We start from the raw sequence: 16,751 nt of genomic DNA on the forward strand, positions 1-16,751 counted from the left end.
CCTTGAAATCATTCCAGGCAGACATATGAGGGAAGAAGAAGCCTCCAGTTAATTCTAGTGTCCAACTGTTTGGATCATGCTCAGGCTCCTTGCTCTTCCTAGTCAAGGCCTCAGACATTGTGGAGCAGAAACCAACCTTTTCCCCACTGTCCAGTTTGGACTGCTGACCTTCAGAGTCTTGAGCAAGAACAGAGAAATTATACTTCAATTTGGGATAGTTTGACATGCAGTAATAATAACGGGAGCAGAGTGCCTTGCTCTTCTCTTGGGTTTTGTGCTGTTTTGTCAGAGGGATCTTTATTTTTGTCAGGGCTCTTTATGCCTCTGAGCTCACTCACACTCAGAAAGGCCCTTTATGTACTGTATCTTAGGCTTTCTTACTAGGAAAAGACTCTGGGTTCAGTTTCTCCTTTCATTCTTATGAAAGCTGAGAAGCCTATCTGTATCCAGAGGCCTGCTAGGCCTGTCCCATCTCCCCTCCAGACTTTATTCTCCTGATAATATTCTCCAGCACTCCTCTGTTGACAGGCTGCTGGTTGACATATTCCATCAGTTCTTCAAATGAACCCATTTAAGACTTGGTTCCAGGTATTCTCAACCTATTAGTAACATTGCTTTCCATCTGGGTTAGAAGGGCTTACTGGGGATGGCATGAAGCAGTGAAATGGGGAGAAGACCAGGTATTTTGTTGTGATATATACATATTACCTGAATGTCTGATTACATTCACACCTTCTTCACCGAAGACTTCACCATCCTGTAGGCAGATGTTAATTAGAAACACTTGTGGCCATGTGATAGTAAGACCTCAGCACCTTTCTCACATTCTGGGTTTCCTTCATTCACACAACTTTTTTGGAGACTTATCTCACACGTGCCTCCTTGTTAGGTTGTGTCATATCCTGGTCTGGATCACCAATTCCTAGTCTATTTGTAAACTGCAGTTGGCTTCACTGAAAATTATCCTCCATGACAACCTCATTGTTGGCTTCCAATCTCCTGAAACCCACAGTTTCAGGCTGATCTCTAAGAAGGCTTTCTGCCCTCTGTCCAGGTTCCAGATCACCTTCTTTAGCTGAGCTCAGCTTTCTCCTACTCTTGTAGTGTCCCCGAGTTTTCACGGCTCCTTCAATTCCGGGCACTAACCTCACAAGCGTACTTACCTACATTCTTTTGGAACGAACATCCATGTTTTTCTTTTCTAAGATCTGCCCCTTCCTAAGATATTGGACAATGATAATATTTAGGACAGACATTCTCATTGTTAACCTGGGTTCTTTGGCTCCCCAAGAGAAACCTCATCAGAGGACAGTATTCCAATGTTAGTGTATTTGTTAAACTCAAGTGCAGTGCTGTCCAAGACAAGTTTTTGCAGTGATGGAAATATTTTACATCTGTCATCTCTAAGTGACTTGAGGCCACTGAGCATTTAAAATTTTAATGTTATTTAGTTTTAATTAAATTAAATTTGAAATCAATATGTGGTTAGCAGCTATTGTACTGGACAGAACTGTTCTATTTCACTAAGTCTCAGTAACATTGTATTTATGAGATTAATAGTCTAGTCAAGGTAACCTACCCAGCTCAGTCTTTTCCTAGTTGGGATAGATACTGAGGCCTATCTTTCCTGCTTTCTCTGAAGGCTTCATTTCCTAAGTGCAGTGCAGTTCTTCAAATAAGAAGATGCACTTCTCTCCAGATCTAGCAGAAATGCACAGAATGCAGTAATAACTGTAAAAGATCAAAGAACTTCAGTTTATGTAGTTTCTACTTTGAACCAGGTACTACACTAAGTCTTAGTTAAATAATATATTTGTACATTTATTAAACAAGTATTGAGCGTTGATTATATCACCAACAAGAACTCTTTCAGGCACTGGGAATATAGCAGTGAGTAAACAAAGCCTCTGCTATCTGGAGGAAAGTTCTGTTGTTTTCTATTAGAGGAGGCAGCTAATCCACAAATAACTGAGAAATCAGAAAATTTAAAAGAAAAGGAAAAAGTCTTCAGGGAAAGGGGACAGGGAGGAATATCAAGTGCTTTTTGGAACAGAAGTGGTCTAAGATGTGACTGACAGACAGGGCTGTGTAAGCAGAGGCCTGAGGAGGAAAACAGGCTGCTGCACAGCTCTCCGGGGACAAGAATTTTGGGCAGATGGAGCCAGGCAGTAGCCTTGAGGTGGCAGCAGGCTCGAGGGTTCAAAGCATAGCAAGGAGGCTTAGGTGGCTGGAGAGGAGAAGAAAGAGGGGCAAGTTAGGGATGAAATTAGAGAGGAGGAACAGGGGCTACATGATGTGCAGCCTGGGAGGTTTTTATCTTGAGTAGGAGAAGAAGTCTTGGAGGGATTTCAGCAGAAAAATGACAGGCTCTAACTTTTATTGTCAGAGAATCATTCTGGCTGCAGTGTGCGTGGGCAGAAGGTGGGAGTCTAAGAGGCTGTTGTAATAATCAGTAGGTGGCTGGTACTAAAGTGGGAGTGGTACAGTAAGTAAATGTAACAGCATTCAGCAAAGTTTAGGAATGGTCTTAACCAATCTGCTGTGGTGCTGGTGTTGTATCAATGATCATAAACTTTCTGCCTTATACAATTTGCTCTGAGTTTAAGGAAGGCATCCTGAGAGGGCAAACAATGAAATGGGGCGGGCGGTGGGGGTGTGCTAACAATATATAAATGAATGTGTGGCTGAACTTGGCAAGTGGGCCATAGTTTTCTGATCCCTGCCTTGTACTCATTTTTCATGGTGTCATTGGAAAATTCTGTTTTCTATGTAAGTTATTATGACCTTCTTCTATCATATAAAAGCCATACTTGGGAGAAAAAAAGTCCTTTGCCCCTCTCCTTATGTTCTGTTTTAAAATAGGTTGAAACAATAGATATTTAACTTTTCTTATCTATGGGGACCCACTTGGAAATAATATCAATGGCCTAACACTAGAAAAAGAGGAATAAAATATTTCAAAGATTTCTATTGACTCCAACAATGAACGGATAACACCGGTCACCTTTCTCATAATATGTCACCTTGGCCACCACAATTCTGTGAGTAATGTAGTAGCATCTATTGGAAGACTGATATCTTTAGTTCTGATTTCGTACTGGCCTTAGAAGTGAACTTCCAGTATCAGAAGTAGATGGCACATTAGGAATTACTGGTAATCTACTTTTTCAAACACTAATGTTCAGGTGTTGTTATTGTTGTTTTTTAATTCTCACATTAATAAGTTTGGTGAGAATGAAGTTGTGTGTTATTCAAAATCATGGAGCTGAAGTTTTGAATAGATGCTTCTGGTTGGTGAACCAATGAAATTATGGTAAATGAGTAAATTTAAAGTGACTCAAAAGATGCAGATAGTGTGTTCTGGTTGCAACTCCCTTCCTTGTCCTATCCTTTTGGAACCTCAATCTTGCATCTTCCATTTATAAGCTGTGTTCTTGGATAACTCAGTCAACTACTCGAAATCCTCATTTGTTTCTCTATACAGTAGGGACAATAATATCTAGAATTATTGTAGCAAGAATAGTAGCTACAATTATATAGGATAATTAGGCAGAGATATTGGTGCTCACCAAACTTTCTTTCTGCTCTCACACATTCCCCAATAATATTTGCAGTTATGTGCCTCATATAACTGGTTCTTTTAATGAAATATGAAAGCATTATGTGTCACATCTGAAAAGAGGTATTAAAAAGTTAAGTCATTTCCTAATCTTTATCTTCCTCTTCTCTGGCAATTGAGAAGGTAGCATGTTGCAAGCCGGACAGTTTAAGTGACTGTGTTGAACAGAGTCCTAGCAACTGTGAATTAAATAGGTAGTATAAATGAGAAATAAACTTTTATGATTCATGCCACTAAAAATTTACATGATTTTTACTGTAGCATAAGGTTAGGCTATTGCAAATACTATCACTCTTCTATGAAATAGGGTGGTGTTATAATAAAAACCTAAAATATTTTGTATTTACTTTATGATTGAGTAAAAAGCAATTAAGATCATAATATTAGAGGCCAGAGGAATGACGATCCATGTCATATACTGACAAAATGTTTGGTAATGTTATTATCTGCTATAACTTGAGAAACAGATCATATTCAAATGAATTTTCAGTTCAAGGGGAAAAGGCTGGAAAACATTATTTTCTAAGAATGTACTTGATAAAGAACCACAGGTGAGGATGTTAGTATATGAAGTTATTGGGACTCAAATAGAAAGAAGTCTGAAACTTTTATTCTCCTTGCAACATTTTTCCCAAATTGTCTCCAGTGATTCAGTGATGTATTAGTCATTTTCCCATTTTTAGGACAAAATACATGACAACTTATAGAGAGGCAAGGTTTAATTTTGGCTTATGATTTCAGAGGGTTCAATCCAGGGTCAGCTGACTCCAAGGCAGAAATGGCATAGTAGAAAGGCCTGGTGGAGGAAAGCTGCTTAACCCACAGCGGCCAGGAACCCACAGCAGCTCCACCTCCTAACAGCACATTTAGCTATGAAGTCATCAATGAATGAATCTGTTGATGATGATAGCACTCTCACAATCCAGGCACTTTCTAAAAGCTCTAACTCTGAACACAGGACAAGACTTTTGGGGCATTTTCTAATCTAAACTGTAGCAATTGATTATCTCCAGAAATCCTTTTAGCCCTTTTTGAGTTGTAGCCTCTTACATTTTTTGTATCCTCTAATTATTAGAAAGTTCTCTGTATATTGAAGTGAAATCTGCCTTCATATATCTCCTCATACTTTACTTCTCACCTCCCCTACCATGGAGCCATATGGGAGTGGACTGATGTTTTCTAATGGTAGTGATCAGATTGTAGTGTGCACACACACACATGCACAATTTCTCTCAGCTACTCCTATCCTTTCTTTCCCCATTCTTCTAGCAACTGAACCTTCCTTTGAATATTTGTATAGGAGGGGTACAGCTCACAATATCCTGTTCTCCACCCCATCCACACGGCTGCTGTGGATCTAGGGATGACTAATTTTAATAACCCACTTCCAAGGCTTTGGGGATTAGTTCAGAGGTGAGTCTGTGCCCCAACTTGAGCACTTTGAAGTCTTCCTATAGATTAAATTCAGAGTACAGTAAATGAAAAATGTTTGCAGTCCTCTGGAGACACTAGAACTAGAAATGCTCATAGCTATGGCTTACTCCATTCATGTTGCTATAACAAAACACCACGGACTGAGCAGCTCATAAACAACAGAACTTTATCTCTCATAGCTGTGGAGGCTATGAAGTTCAAGTTGAAGATAGTAGCAGATTTGGTGTCTGGTGAGGACCTGTTTCCTCATTCATAGATATCTGTCTTCTCACTGCATCTTCACATGGTGGAAAGGGCAAAGCAACTCTCTGGCCCCTTTCTTATAAGGGTACTAATCCCATTTATGAGGACTTTGTCCTCATGGCCTAATTACCTTTTCACAGGGCCTACCTTCTGATGCCATCACACTGAGGGTTAGGTTTCACTATATGAATTTGGGCAGGGGCACAACATTCAGACCACAGCAAGACATTTCCTTCCACCACCAAATCTAGCCACACAGAGCAGGATAATCTATTAACAGAATAAAATAAGGAAATAACTCACAGGGGAGGAAAGAAAGGGAAAGAGAGAGAAAGAAAAACATTTGATTGATTCCCTGTGACCCTCGTCATCTTTATATTTCTTAGTTATAAAAAAATATTTGCACTAATTTGAGTTCAATGTCTGTCACTTATACCAGGAAGGTCTGAATTGATCTAAATTGTGTTGGAGATTATGTTTGGAACAATTCACACATGATATCATAGTTTCAGTGCTCCTGACTGTTTGAATTCTTATATCCTTTTGTATATCATTATTCAGAGAATTTAAAATGTGTTTTTAGTCTCCTATTATGACTTGTGTCTTAATTTTGTATTTTCAATAAGTTTAAGTTTTCCTGCATTTTATGTATAACACATCAACATATACATTCATATTCTCTCTCCCTCTCTCTCTCTCTCTCTCTCTCTTTCTCTCCTTTCTTTTATAAGACAGGATCTTGCTAAATTTCTCAGGCTGGTCTTGAACTTGTGGGCTCAAGTGTTCTTCCTGCTTCAGTCTTCTGAGTAGCTGAGACTACAGATGAATGCTACCATACCCAGCTTCATTTTCTTTTATTTCTATTTTCTGATTTTATCTTATTGTTGCAAATGTTTTTGCATCTTATGAATTCATTATGTAAACTAACTCTACACAGATTTGGTTCTCATTGTTAGGGAGCTCTTACTATTTTGGCAATGTATTAATCCATTTTCCATTACTATAATGAAATACTTGAAACTGGGCAACTTTATAAAGAAAAGAGCTCACAATTCTGGAGACCCAAGAGTATAGTGCTGATATCAGTTTGTGTCTGGTGAGGACCTCATGGTGGATGTCACAATGGTGTTAGTATGCTGGAGGGGGAGAGGTCACACACCAGACAAGACGCATAAGAGGCCAGGGGTGGCCATGCTTGTCATTTTATAACAGCCCACATGTGAGAGCTAACTTGAAGTTCCAGAAAAACTACCTGAATCCCTTCTGAGGAAATGCCTTCAATGACCTAAGGATCTCCCACTAGGCTCCATTTAAAAGTACTACCACTTCAATACCAACACACTCAGCCTCGAGCTTCCAATTCATGAACCTTTGCCAACCCATACCAGACAGTAATAGCAAAGAGATGAGGTGGCTATCCAAACTATACTCCATATACCATAAAGCACTACTGCATCACAAAATACTGCTCTTCATTGCCTGCATTATGGCTACTTGTTTGCGTGTAATTAATTGCAAGCATTTGTACTTTTTCCTTAAGTTACTCCCACCTTCATGAATTGTGACCAGAAAAAGCAGATATTTGTGGCCAAGCACAACATTCTATAGGAATCATATCCAGGGTAGTTCATAGACTACGTCAGCTACATATAAGGAGTGCAACTCTGGTGAATGTTTAATATGTAATTTCATCTTGAAGAGTCATTGGCTGCAATGCATGCTGAGGACATATTTCAGTTTCCAACATTATTCACCATGATATTCCTATGTGTTTAGGGGTAGGTGCCATACTATGGGTACCTTCGGCTAGTTGGTTGGGTCCATAGAGTTCCCAGTGCTTTTTTTTTTTTGGTTCCAGGGATCGAACTCAGGTCCTTGCGCTTTCGAGGCAGGTGGCGGAATCACTGAGCTAAACTCCCAGCCCCCAGTGCCTTTTTTTATAGAGCAGCCCAACTACCTCTACTTGGAAACTGAAAATACACTGGACATAAATAGAGCTCAGAGAATTGGACATACAGATACATGAGGCATATAGAGCTCCAACTAGCCATGATAAAAAAAAATCTACATTTAGACATATAATAGTCAAGATCCCAGAAACCCAACAGAAGAACAAAATCCTACAAGCAGTTTGAGAAAAGAAACAAATCACCTGCAAAGGAAAGCCCATCAGAATCACAGCAGACTTCTCAACACAAACCCTCAAGTCAAGGAGAGCCTGGAGTGAAGTATTTTAAGCCTTAAAAGAAAATAACTTCCAACCTAGACTGTTGTACCCTGCAAAATTATCTTTCAAAATTGATGGGGAAATTAGATACTTCCATGACAAAGAACACCTGAGAAATTTCATGAACACCAAACCAGCACTACAAGCAATTCTAAACAATATCCTAGAAAGAGACAATGAAGGTCACAACTCCATGAGGCCCAACAGAGGGAAACCACCAGGGAAGGTAAGACACCAAAGGGAAAGGGGGGAAAAAAAGAAATAAAAGAGCCAACAAAAGTAAAACATCATGACAAGGATGAATCAATATCTATCAATTATAACCATCAATGTTGATGGCCTCAATTCACCAATCAAAAGAAATAGATTGGCAGAATGGATTAAGAAGCAAAATCCAACAATATGCTGTATACAAGAAATACACCTAACTCAAAAAGAAACTCATAGACTGAAAGTAAAAGGATGGAAAACAGTTCTCCATGCCACAGGAATCCAGAAAAAAGCAGGGGTAGCAATCTTATTTGGAGACAAAGTAGATTTCAAACCAAAACTAATTAAGCGAGACAGAGATGGTCACTACATCCTTGTGAAGGGAAAAATCCAAGAGGAAGAGATGACAATCCTAAATATATATATGCACCAAATACAAATCCCCCCCAACTATAAAAAACAAATATTAATGAACATGAAAAACCAAATAAACACTAACACAATTGTAGTGGGGGACCTCAATACCCCACTATCACAAATACACAGATCATCTAGACAAAAAGTTAACAAGAAAATTCTAGAACTGAACCAAGCTGTTGAACAAATGGACTTAATAGATGTTTACAGAGTGTTCCACCCCACAAAATTGGAATACACATTCTTTTTGGCTGCACACAGGTCATTCTCCAGAATAGACCACATGCTAGCTCATAGGACATGTCTAAATAAATGTAAAAGAATTGAAGTTACCCCCTGTATTTTATCAGACCATAGTGCAATAAAATTGGAGATCAATAACATAAGAAACCGCAAAACCCCCACAAACACATGGAAATTGAGTAACACCTTCTTGAACAACCAATGGGTCACAGAAGAAATTAAAGAAGAAATTAAACAATTTCTACAAATAAATGAAAATGCCACTACAACATACAGGAATCTATGGGACACAATGAAAGCAGTTCTACCTGGGAAATTCATAGCAGTGAACGTCCATATTAGGAAAACAGAGAAAACTCAGATAAACAACCTAATGCAGAACCTCAAGCTGCTAGAAGAAGAAGAGTATAACAAATCCAAAGCTTGTACAAGAAAGGAAATTATAAAGATCCAAGCAGAAATGAATGCAATGGAGACTAAGAGAAAAATACAAAAACATCAATGAATCAAAGAGTTGGTTTTTTGAAAGAATAAATAAAATTGATAAACTTTTAGCCAACCTTATTAAAAAAGGAAAGAAAAGGCACAAATACATGCAATTAAGAATGAAAAAGGTAAAGTCACAACAGATCCAATGCAAATCCAGAGGATCATCAATACCTACTTTGAGAACCTGTACTCCAATAAAATGGAAAACACAGGAAAATGGGCAGATTCCTGAATACATATGAATTGCCAAAGTTAAATGAAGAAGATATAGAAATTCTAAACATCCCAATTACAATGAAGGAAATTGAAAATGTAATAAAAACCTTACCAATGGAGAAAAGCCCAGGTCCTGATGGCTTCACTGCTGAATTCTACAAGACATTTAAAGAAGAACTATTGCCATTACTCTTTAAACTCATCAAGGAAATTGAAAGGGAAGCAAGGCTTCCAAATTCATCCCTGGAAGCAAGTGTTACTTTGATTGCCAAACCAGGGAAAGACCCAACCCAAAAAGAGAACTACAGACCAATCTCTCTAATGAATATAGATGCAAAAATCCTCAACAAGATACTGGCAAACAGAATACAGAGTGTCATCAAGAAGATCATACACCCTGACCAAGTCGGATTTATCCCAGGGATGCAAGATTGGTTCAACATTCATAAATCAATAAATGTAATACACTATATAAACAGAGTCAAGGACAAAAACCATATGATCATCTCAATAGATGCAGAAAAGGCATTTGACAAAATCCAACACCCATTCATGATAAAAACCTACAGAAAATTGGAATAGAAGGTCTTTATATCAACCTACTTAAGGCTATCTATGAAAAACCAACAGCTAACATCATACTAAATGGTCAAAAACAAAACTTTCATGTTAAAATCAGGATCAAGACAAGGATGCCCACTATCACCACTCCTGTTCAATATAGTTCTGGAAACATTAGCCACAGCAATTAGAAAAGAGAAAGAAATAAAAGGAATAAAGATAGGAAAGGAAGAAGTTAAACTGTCATTATTTGCTAACGATGTGATACTTTACATAGAAGACCAAAAAAACTCTGCCAAAAGACTTTTAGACTTAGTTGACAGATTCAGTAGAGTAGCTGAATACAAGGTTAACACTCAAAAAACAGTAGTCTTCCTGTACACAAATAACAGACTCACTGAGAGAGAAATTAGGGAAACAATTCCTTTTACAATAGCATCCTAACAAATGAAATATCTAGGAATCAATCTAACAAAGGAAGCAAAAGACCTCTATACTGAAAACTACAGCACTCTGAAAAAGGAGAATGAGGAGGATATAAGAAAATGGAAAGACATCCCTTGTTCCTGGGTAGGAAGAACCCATATAGTGAAAATGGCCATACTTCCAAAACTACTATATAGATTCAATGCAATGCCAATTGAAATTCCAACAATATACTTCACAGAACTAGAGAAAACAATCCAAAAATTCATTTGGAACCAGAAGAGACCTAGAAGAGCAAAAGCAATTCTAAGCAACAGAGACATGTCTGGGGGTATCACAATCCCCAACTTGAAACCATACTACAAAGCTATTGTGATAAAAACAGCATGGTACTGGCAAAAGAATAGACCTGAGGATCAGTGGAATAGATTAGAAGATGCAGAAACAACTCCAGACATACTCAGCCGCCTCATCTTTGACAAAGGAGCCAACCACCATCATTGGTGGAAAGACAGCCTATTTAATAAATAGTGTTGGAAAAACTGGATTTTGGCCTGCCAAAGATTAAAACTAGACCCATACCTATCATTGTGCACTAAACTAAGATTGAAGTGGATTAAAGATCTAAACATTAAAACAGAAACACTAAACTTGCTAGAAGATAAGTTAGGTAGAACTCTTGAAGACATTGGCATAGGAAAAGACTTCATGAACAAAACCTCAGTAGGACGGGAACTAGCAGAAAGAAACAACAATTGGGATCTCATCTTATTAAAAAGCTTCTGCACTACACAAGAAACCACCAGTAGAGCTAACAGACAACCTACAATGTGGGAAAAAGTTTTTAGCAGCTATATCTCAGACAAAGGACTACTACCTAGAGTATACAAAGAATTGAAAATATCAGACCCCCCAAATTCAAAGACCCAATTCAAAAATGGGCATCTGAAATGAACAGCCATTTCTCAGACAAAGAAATAAAAGCAGCAAACAAATATATGAAAAAATGTTCAATATCACTGGTCTTTTGAGAGATACAGATGAAAACAACACTGAGATTCCACCTCACCCCACAAATCAACCAATAACAAATGCTGGCGGGGGTGTGGGGAGAAAGGAACCCTTCTCCATTGCTGGTGGGAGTGTAGACTGGTGCGACCACTGTAGAAATCACTATGGAGATACCTTATAGAACTAGGACTAGAGGTCTCATTTGACCCAGGTATTCCCCTGCTGGGTATCTTCCCAAAAGAATTAAAAGAATCATACCACATGGATATATGTGCACCTATGTTCATAGCAGCACAGTTTGTAATAGCTAAAGCTTGGAAGCAGCCCACATGCCCATCAATTGGAAACTGGATAAAGAAGATGTGGTTTTTAAAAATAAAATGGAGTATTACTCAGCCATAAAGAATGAAAAACTAGAGTCATTTATAGCTAAGTGGGTACATATAGAGGCCATACTCTTAAGTGAAATAAATAGGACACACGTGTAAATACTGAATAGTTTCACTCGTGTGAGAAACTGATAGTGTAAACAGGGTTAAAATGAATAATGGATAATTTGAAATAGGAAAAAAGGTCCAATGATGAAGGGGTGAAGGGAGGGGAAGGGGAAAGGAAAGGAGGTAAAGGAAAAACTATGAGAAAAGAAAAAAAAATGGAAATGATGTTTGTGTAAATAGGGAAGGGTGGAGGGGATGAAGGGCACACAGGTAATGGGGGAAACAAATAAGAACCAGGATACATCATGTACAGGTAAATGATAGATGTAAACAAATTGAATACCTGAAATGTACCAATAAAATAACCTAGGGAAAAAAATAATAAAATAAATAGAGCTCAGAAAAGAGATTCAGAGAATTAAGATGGTAAAGACTGAACTTCACCCTCAGGTTGCATGTGCCCCCTCTCCTGGGCTGAGCTGGCTCTCTTCCTTATAGTTCATATCTACATGGCATGAGTGCTTTCTACACTCAAAATGGGTAGAAAATGAGATATTTGGGGATACGCCTTCTGAGAGCAATTTTCCAAAGCTATAATTCTTATTAAGTGAAGGATAATGCCCAACTGGTTGAGTTTCTCTCTACTTCAAGTTGTTAATCACCAACTATAGATGGTGATTAATGAAGTGGAAAATTATTTATATTTACATCTTCTGTCTTAGAAAAATGTGTCCCATCTCATTTTTTACTCTGAAGATGGAATAGTAAGATTTATTCCATTTGTTTGGTTGTTGCAGGTTTGTTAAAGACATTATATTATTTATAAAATTATTTTGGGGAAAGCAAAAACTTTATATCTTACTCTAATTTGTGAGATGTTGACAAAAATGTTATAGAAGGAAACAGGTTTCAATAAGAAGATAACTCTAATATACCGTATTTCATGTAATGCATATATATGTATATGTAAGTTCTAATGTGTAATAACAAATATAATTTTTTTCAAATGCCCTAAAGTTCAAGCCCTCATTTTAGGCTTTGTACTTTTTATTAGCAATGAATGATGAAAAAAAAGATTCCTGGTTGCTGTATGGAAATTGGCATTGCAAGCAGCTTATAACCATACAGCCACAAGGAGGAGCTCAAGCATCAAATGAAAAATTAACACAAACTAATAAAGTCTACTGTGAGCTTCTCTGACTGTTAAAGCAGTTTACTCTTGAATGGATGTAAAGTGATTTGGAGGCCTTTTGCACAAATTAATATTACTCTTATGATGATGTGTCGGTATGTATCAGTATATTTAAGTAAATATGATAATATAGGTGTAATCTGTACTTTACCCAGTAACCAGATGCATCTTTAAAAAAATACAAATGACATTTTTCCACTTTGGTCTACAGCTGTCCAATGGCTCATTTTCTTTTTGAGAATAAACAGTGCATTCTTTACAGAGTTTTAGAAGCCCTGTGTCATCTGGCCCCCATGTCCCTTGTTGACTTCATTTCCGGCCTCATTTCCTCCCAAGAGCTTTTCTGCAGTAGCCACACTGCCTCTGCCAGGTTCTAGAATGAGTGCTTTCCTGCCTCAGGAACTTCCCACACTCAGTTTCTCTGTCTACATCTTTGCCTGCTTGCCTCCTTGTCATCATTCTGTTTCAGTGTCACCTTTTAGAGAGTTATTTCCTGATACCCACTGGATGCAGGCGGGCCTGCCTTTCCTACTCTCATTGGTGGGTCAATTAATGGTCAACTTGGAATGCCCAGCTGAACCAAGTCAGCATGGTTCTGGGTGTGGAAGACCCACCTGAGGATTGTTGCCAACAGAACGGGAGGGGAAGATCATTTGCTGTTGATTTTCTTGGAGAAGCTTGCTGTGACTGGTTTTCCTGATGTGAACTTGGCTGTTCTTGTCAGAGGAGGAGCTCAGGTCCTCACTGTCACTGGGAATGGCTGCTGTTCTCATCAAGGGAGCTCTGAGCATCTCTTCCTGGCTCTAGTGTAGATCCTTCAGTCTGGTGGCACAAATCTTTCACCCCACTGGCGCAGAATTTCTAGCTCACACCTTTGGCCTTTGGGCCTTCCTAGTGCAGATCTTTGATACAGACTTGCATGAGACATTGCCATGGGATCTAGGCCTTTAGCAGGACTTGTGTGGGACATGGCTGTGGGATCCAGGCCCTCAGCTGGATTCTTCAGGTCTCTAGGGCATGGAGAGCTCTTTTGCACTCCTGTGCTGACGTTGTGGGTGAATATTATAAAATAATTCTATAAAGTAGGTGTCCTGTATTGAATCTATTCCCTTGCAAACTGTAACTACAACATTCTCCATCTTAGCTCTCTGTCATTTCCTCTCAGCATTTATTAGAAGTTATAATTCTTTTTGTTTACTGTGCTTCCAATTTATGACCTGATTTCTATATTTGAATGCATATTAGAGCAGGGACCTTGTCTATTTAATCACTGAAGCATCTGCAGTGTTTAGTACATTTCCTAGCACAATGTAGGTGCACAATAAATATTTGTTGAATGAATGAATCTCATAATTGGAAGAGCAGAATATGGCCAAGTCCAGTTTATCCTTGGAATACCACATACAGAAACAGTTGCTAAAAATCAGTCTTCATGATGTTCATAGCTTGTACTGTATTTTGAAGGGATCCTCTATGATCCTCAATAACACACATACTATTCCTTCTGCACTCAAGAAGAGGCAGCAAATGCTACACAATGAAATCTAAAAGGCCACCAGCACAGATTAGCTGTATGATTGTTGGACACACAAAGTTAAAATTAAGCAAAAGACATCAACATCTTTCATTGGTATCTGCATTATGTTACCTGTGAGGATGTGAACTGACCTCTGATGGTGTCCCTGGTGTGACCATGGAGGTTCTCACAGGACTGGCTTGCAGTGCCCCTACCTGTCAGATGACAGAGGGTCTCTGCAGCTCATGGCTTGTTGGCAGTACCATCTGTCCATACAAAGACCTTTGAGGATGCCTAATTGTTCTCCCTCCTCCAGCAGCTCATTCCTGAGTAGGGGTGAGCAGACCTTTGCATAGTTAGATTGCATGCTGATGTCATTACACACAGAAAAATCTCTGGCTCTCCAGAAATTGTATCCTAATGTTCATTAAGATTGGGTTTCTGCTGAGTTTATTATTCCACAAGGTACAGTATGTTTTATTTTATATTTGGGTTCCATAAAAAGTTTTGGATTTTTTCAGTAATGACCAGTAATTACTTAAATTTGCTCATTTTCTCCTTCCCAGGAAACTTTTTCAAAGCAGTGCATTTGTTTACCAAGAAAATAAATACTTGCTTCCTGGAAATGTACTCCTGGGAGGTTCCCCAAGGAACTGTGTTTGCTTTCATAGGAAGCAAGTTGACATATTTTCTGTTGGGATGACCATTCCAAAAGCTACACTTACGTATTGCAAAATACGTGGAAAAAAATGAGTTAATGCTTGTATATATTTTATTACTCTTCAAGATCACTGTGTCAGGATGTGGTATTAAAAATGTTCTTGTACTTCTGAAAAAATTGGAAGAAACAACTATGACTGAAATAGAATGAGGATTCTTCCCACAGGCCTCAGCTTAGTGAGAAGCAGAGATGCCCAGACAGCGCACTGTTTGCTAACAAAGAGGAAATGAAAAGGGACTCTGATTTAGAAGTTTCAGTCTGTAAACCTAGATTGGATAACTAATGATGATGTGCATATTAGGGTGTATATTGTTTGTGGGTGATATTAATCACATGACAGTGACATATTTGTGATGTCAGATATTCGTGACTTAAAGGCAGTGGTACCTGATGGTGCCTGTGACTTTAGATGTTGATGTCACTTTTAGTTCCAGGTTCTTGTGAGCTTATTTGGAGGGTCTAGCAGGGAAGCTCGGGTACTCCTACACCCTTGACCAAGGAAACGGTCCTCCTCTATCAGGGGTGGTTGTCCTCTTTGATCGAGCGTGCAGCTTCAAGAGGTACACACATGGAGTGTAAGGGAGAGGACTCACCCACCTAGCCAGCCAGATCAGCCAAATCAACCCTGGCGGCCACTGGGGCACAGGTGTCACAGCCAGATCACCCTCACATCCATAGTTCCAGGTTCTTAAAGAAAAAAATTCTTCATGACACTTGTTTAAAAAGGTAAGGCATATATTATTTAAAGGGGAAATAGGAATAGGGACCCTGCAATGGAGTCTTGAAAGCTCCAACAAGATCAAGTGGGGATTTTTAGGCAAAGAACAGGATGGAGGTTAGTGGCTGAAAAATTACTAAGTGGAAGATAACGGATTTTTGCTTAAACTGACTCAATAAGATTGTTGCTGAAGGCATTTCACAGTTTTAAGTTATTCAAGGAAGTCAGATGCCAAGGGTGGGGGATTTATGGTAAACTGTTTTAGAGGATTCTGGCAAGAACAGAGAGAAACTCAGGGTCAAGTTTAGTCAAGCAGAGGGAGGACTCAGAAGATGCTGACTAAAGGTTTGGCCAGATTATTATTAATACCTACTAATTGTACAAATTAATATAGTGTGGTGTCCATCCTCTCTACCCCTTGCCTCCAGTACCATTTCCAGTCTCTAGGAATCCTACTTTAGAACTGGCATTTTTTGTTTCCACATATGAGAAAGTATATTGTCTTTTTGTGTTTGGTTTATTACGCGTAACACATTGTCTTTCAGTTCCACACATTTTTCTGAAAATGACAGGATTTCATTCTTCTTTATGACCAAATAACAATCTATTGTGTATATATATGGTATTTTCTTTATTTGAGCACCTGGACTGATTAGCTATTAAAAATGGTGCCAGAATAAACGTGTATGCAGGTATCTCTTTTGAATGTTGACTTAATTTCCTTTAGCTATATACTTGGGAATGGTATAGCTGGATCATATGGTAGCTCTGATTTAGTTTCCTGTAGAACCTCCAGACTGGTTTTCATTGCAGTAGTGCTAACTTACATTCCCACCAACAGTGTGTAAGAGTTTCTTTTTCTATACATCTGCATTAGCACTTATTATGTTTTGTTTTTTGAATAGCCATTCTAACTGGGGAAAGATGGTATCTTATTATACTTTTTTTTCTCCTGAAATTCTTTTATTGGTACATTTTAGGTATACAATACATTTACATTTATCATTGGGTGCTTGTACCTGTACATGATGTATTTTGTTGTTGTTTTTTTCCCCATTACCTGTGTGCCAT

General features: G+C 38.5%; 1 long non-coding RNA gene across 2 annotated transcripts in view; it reads left to right on the plus strand.

Moving 5' to 3' along the window:
• Positions 1–16,751, plus strand: part of LOC110344503 (uncharacterized) — a 309,982-nt gene that overhangs the window by 270,023 nt on the left and 23,208 nt on the right. The window lies entirely within an intron of this gene.

This window comes from Heterocephalus glaber, unplaced genomic scaffold, assembly GCF_053883595.1.
Source record: "Heterocephalus glaber isolate CG9 unplaced genomic scaffold, H.glaber_assembly_v1.0 deba00001472, whole genome shotgun sequence".
Classification (NCBI taxonomy): domain Eukaryota; kingdom Metazoa; phylum Chordata; class Mammalia; order Rodentia; family Bathyergidae; genus Heterocephalus; species Heterocephalus glaber.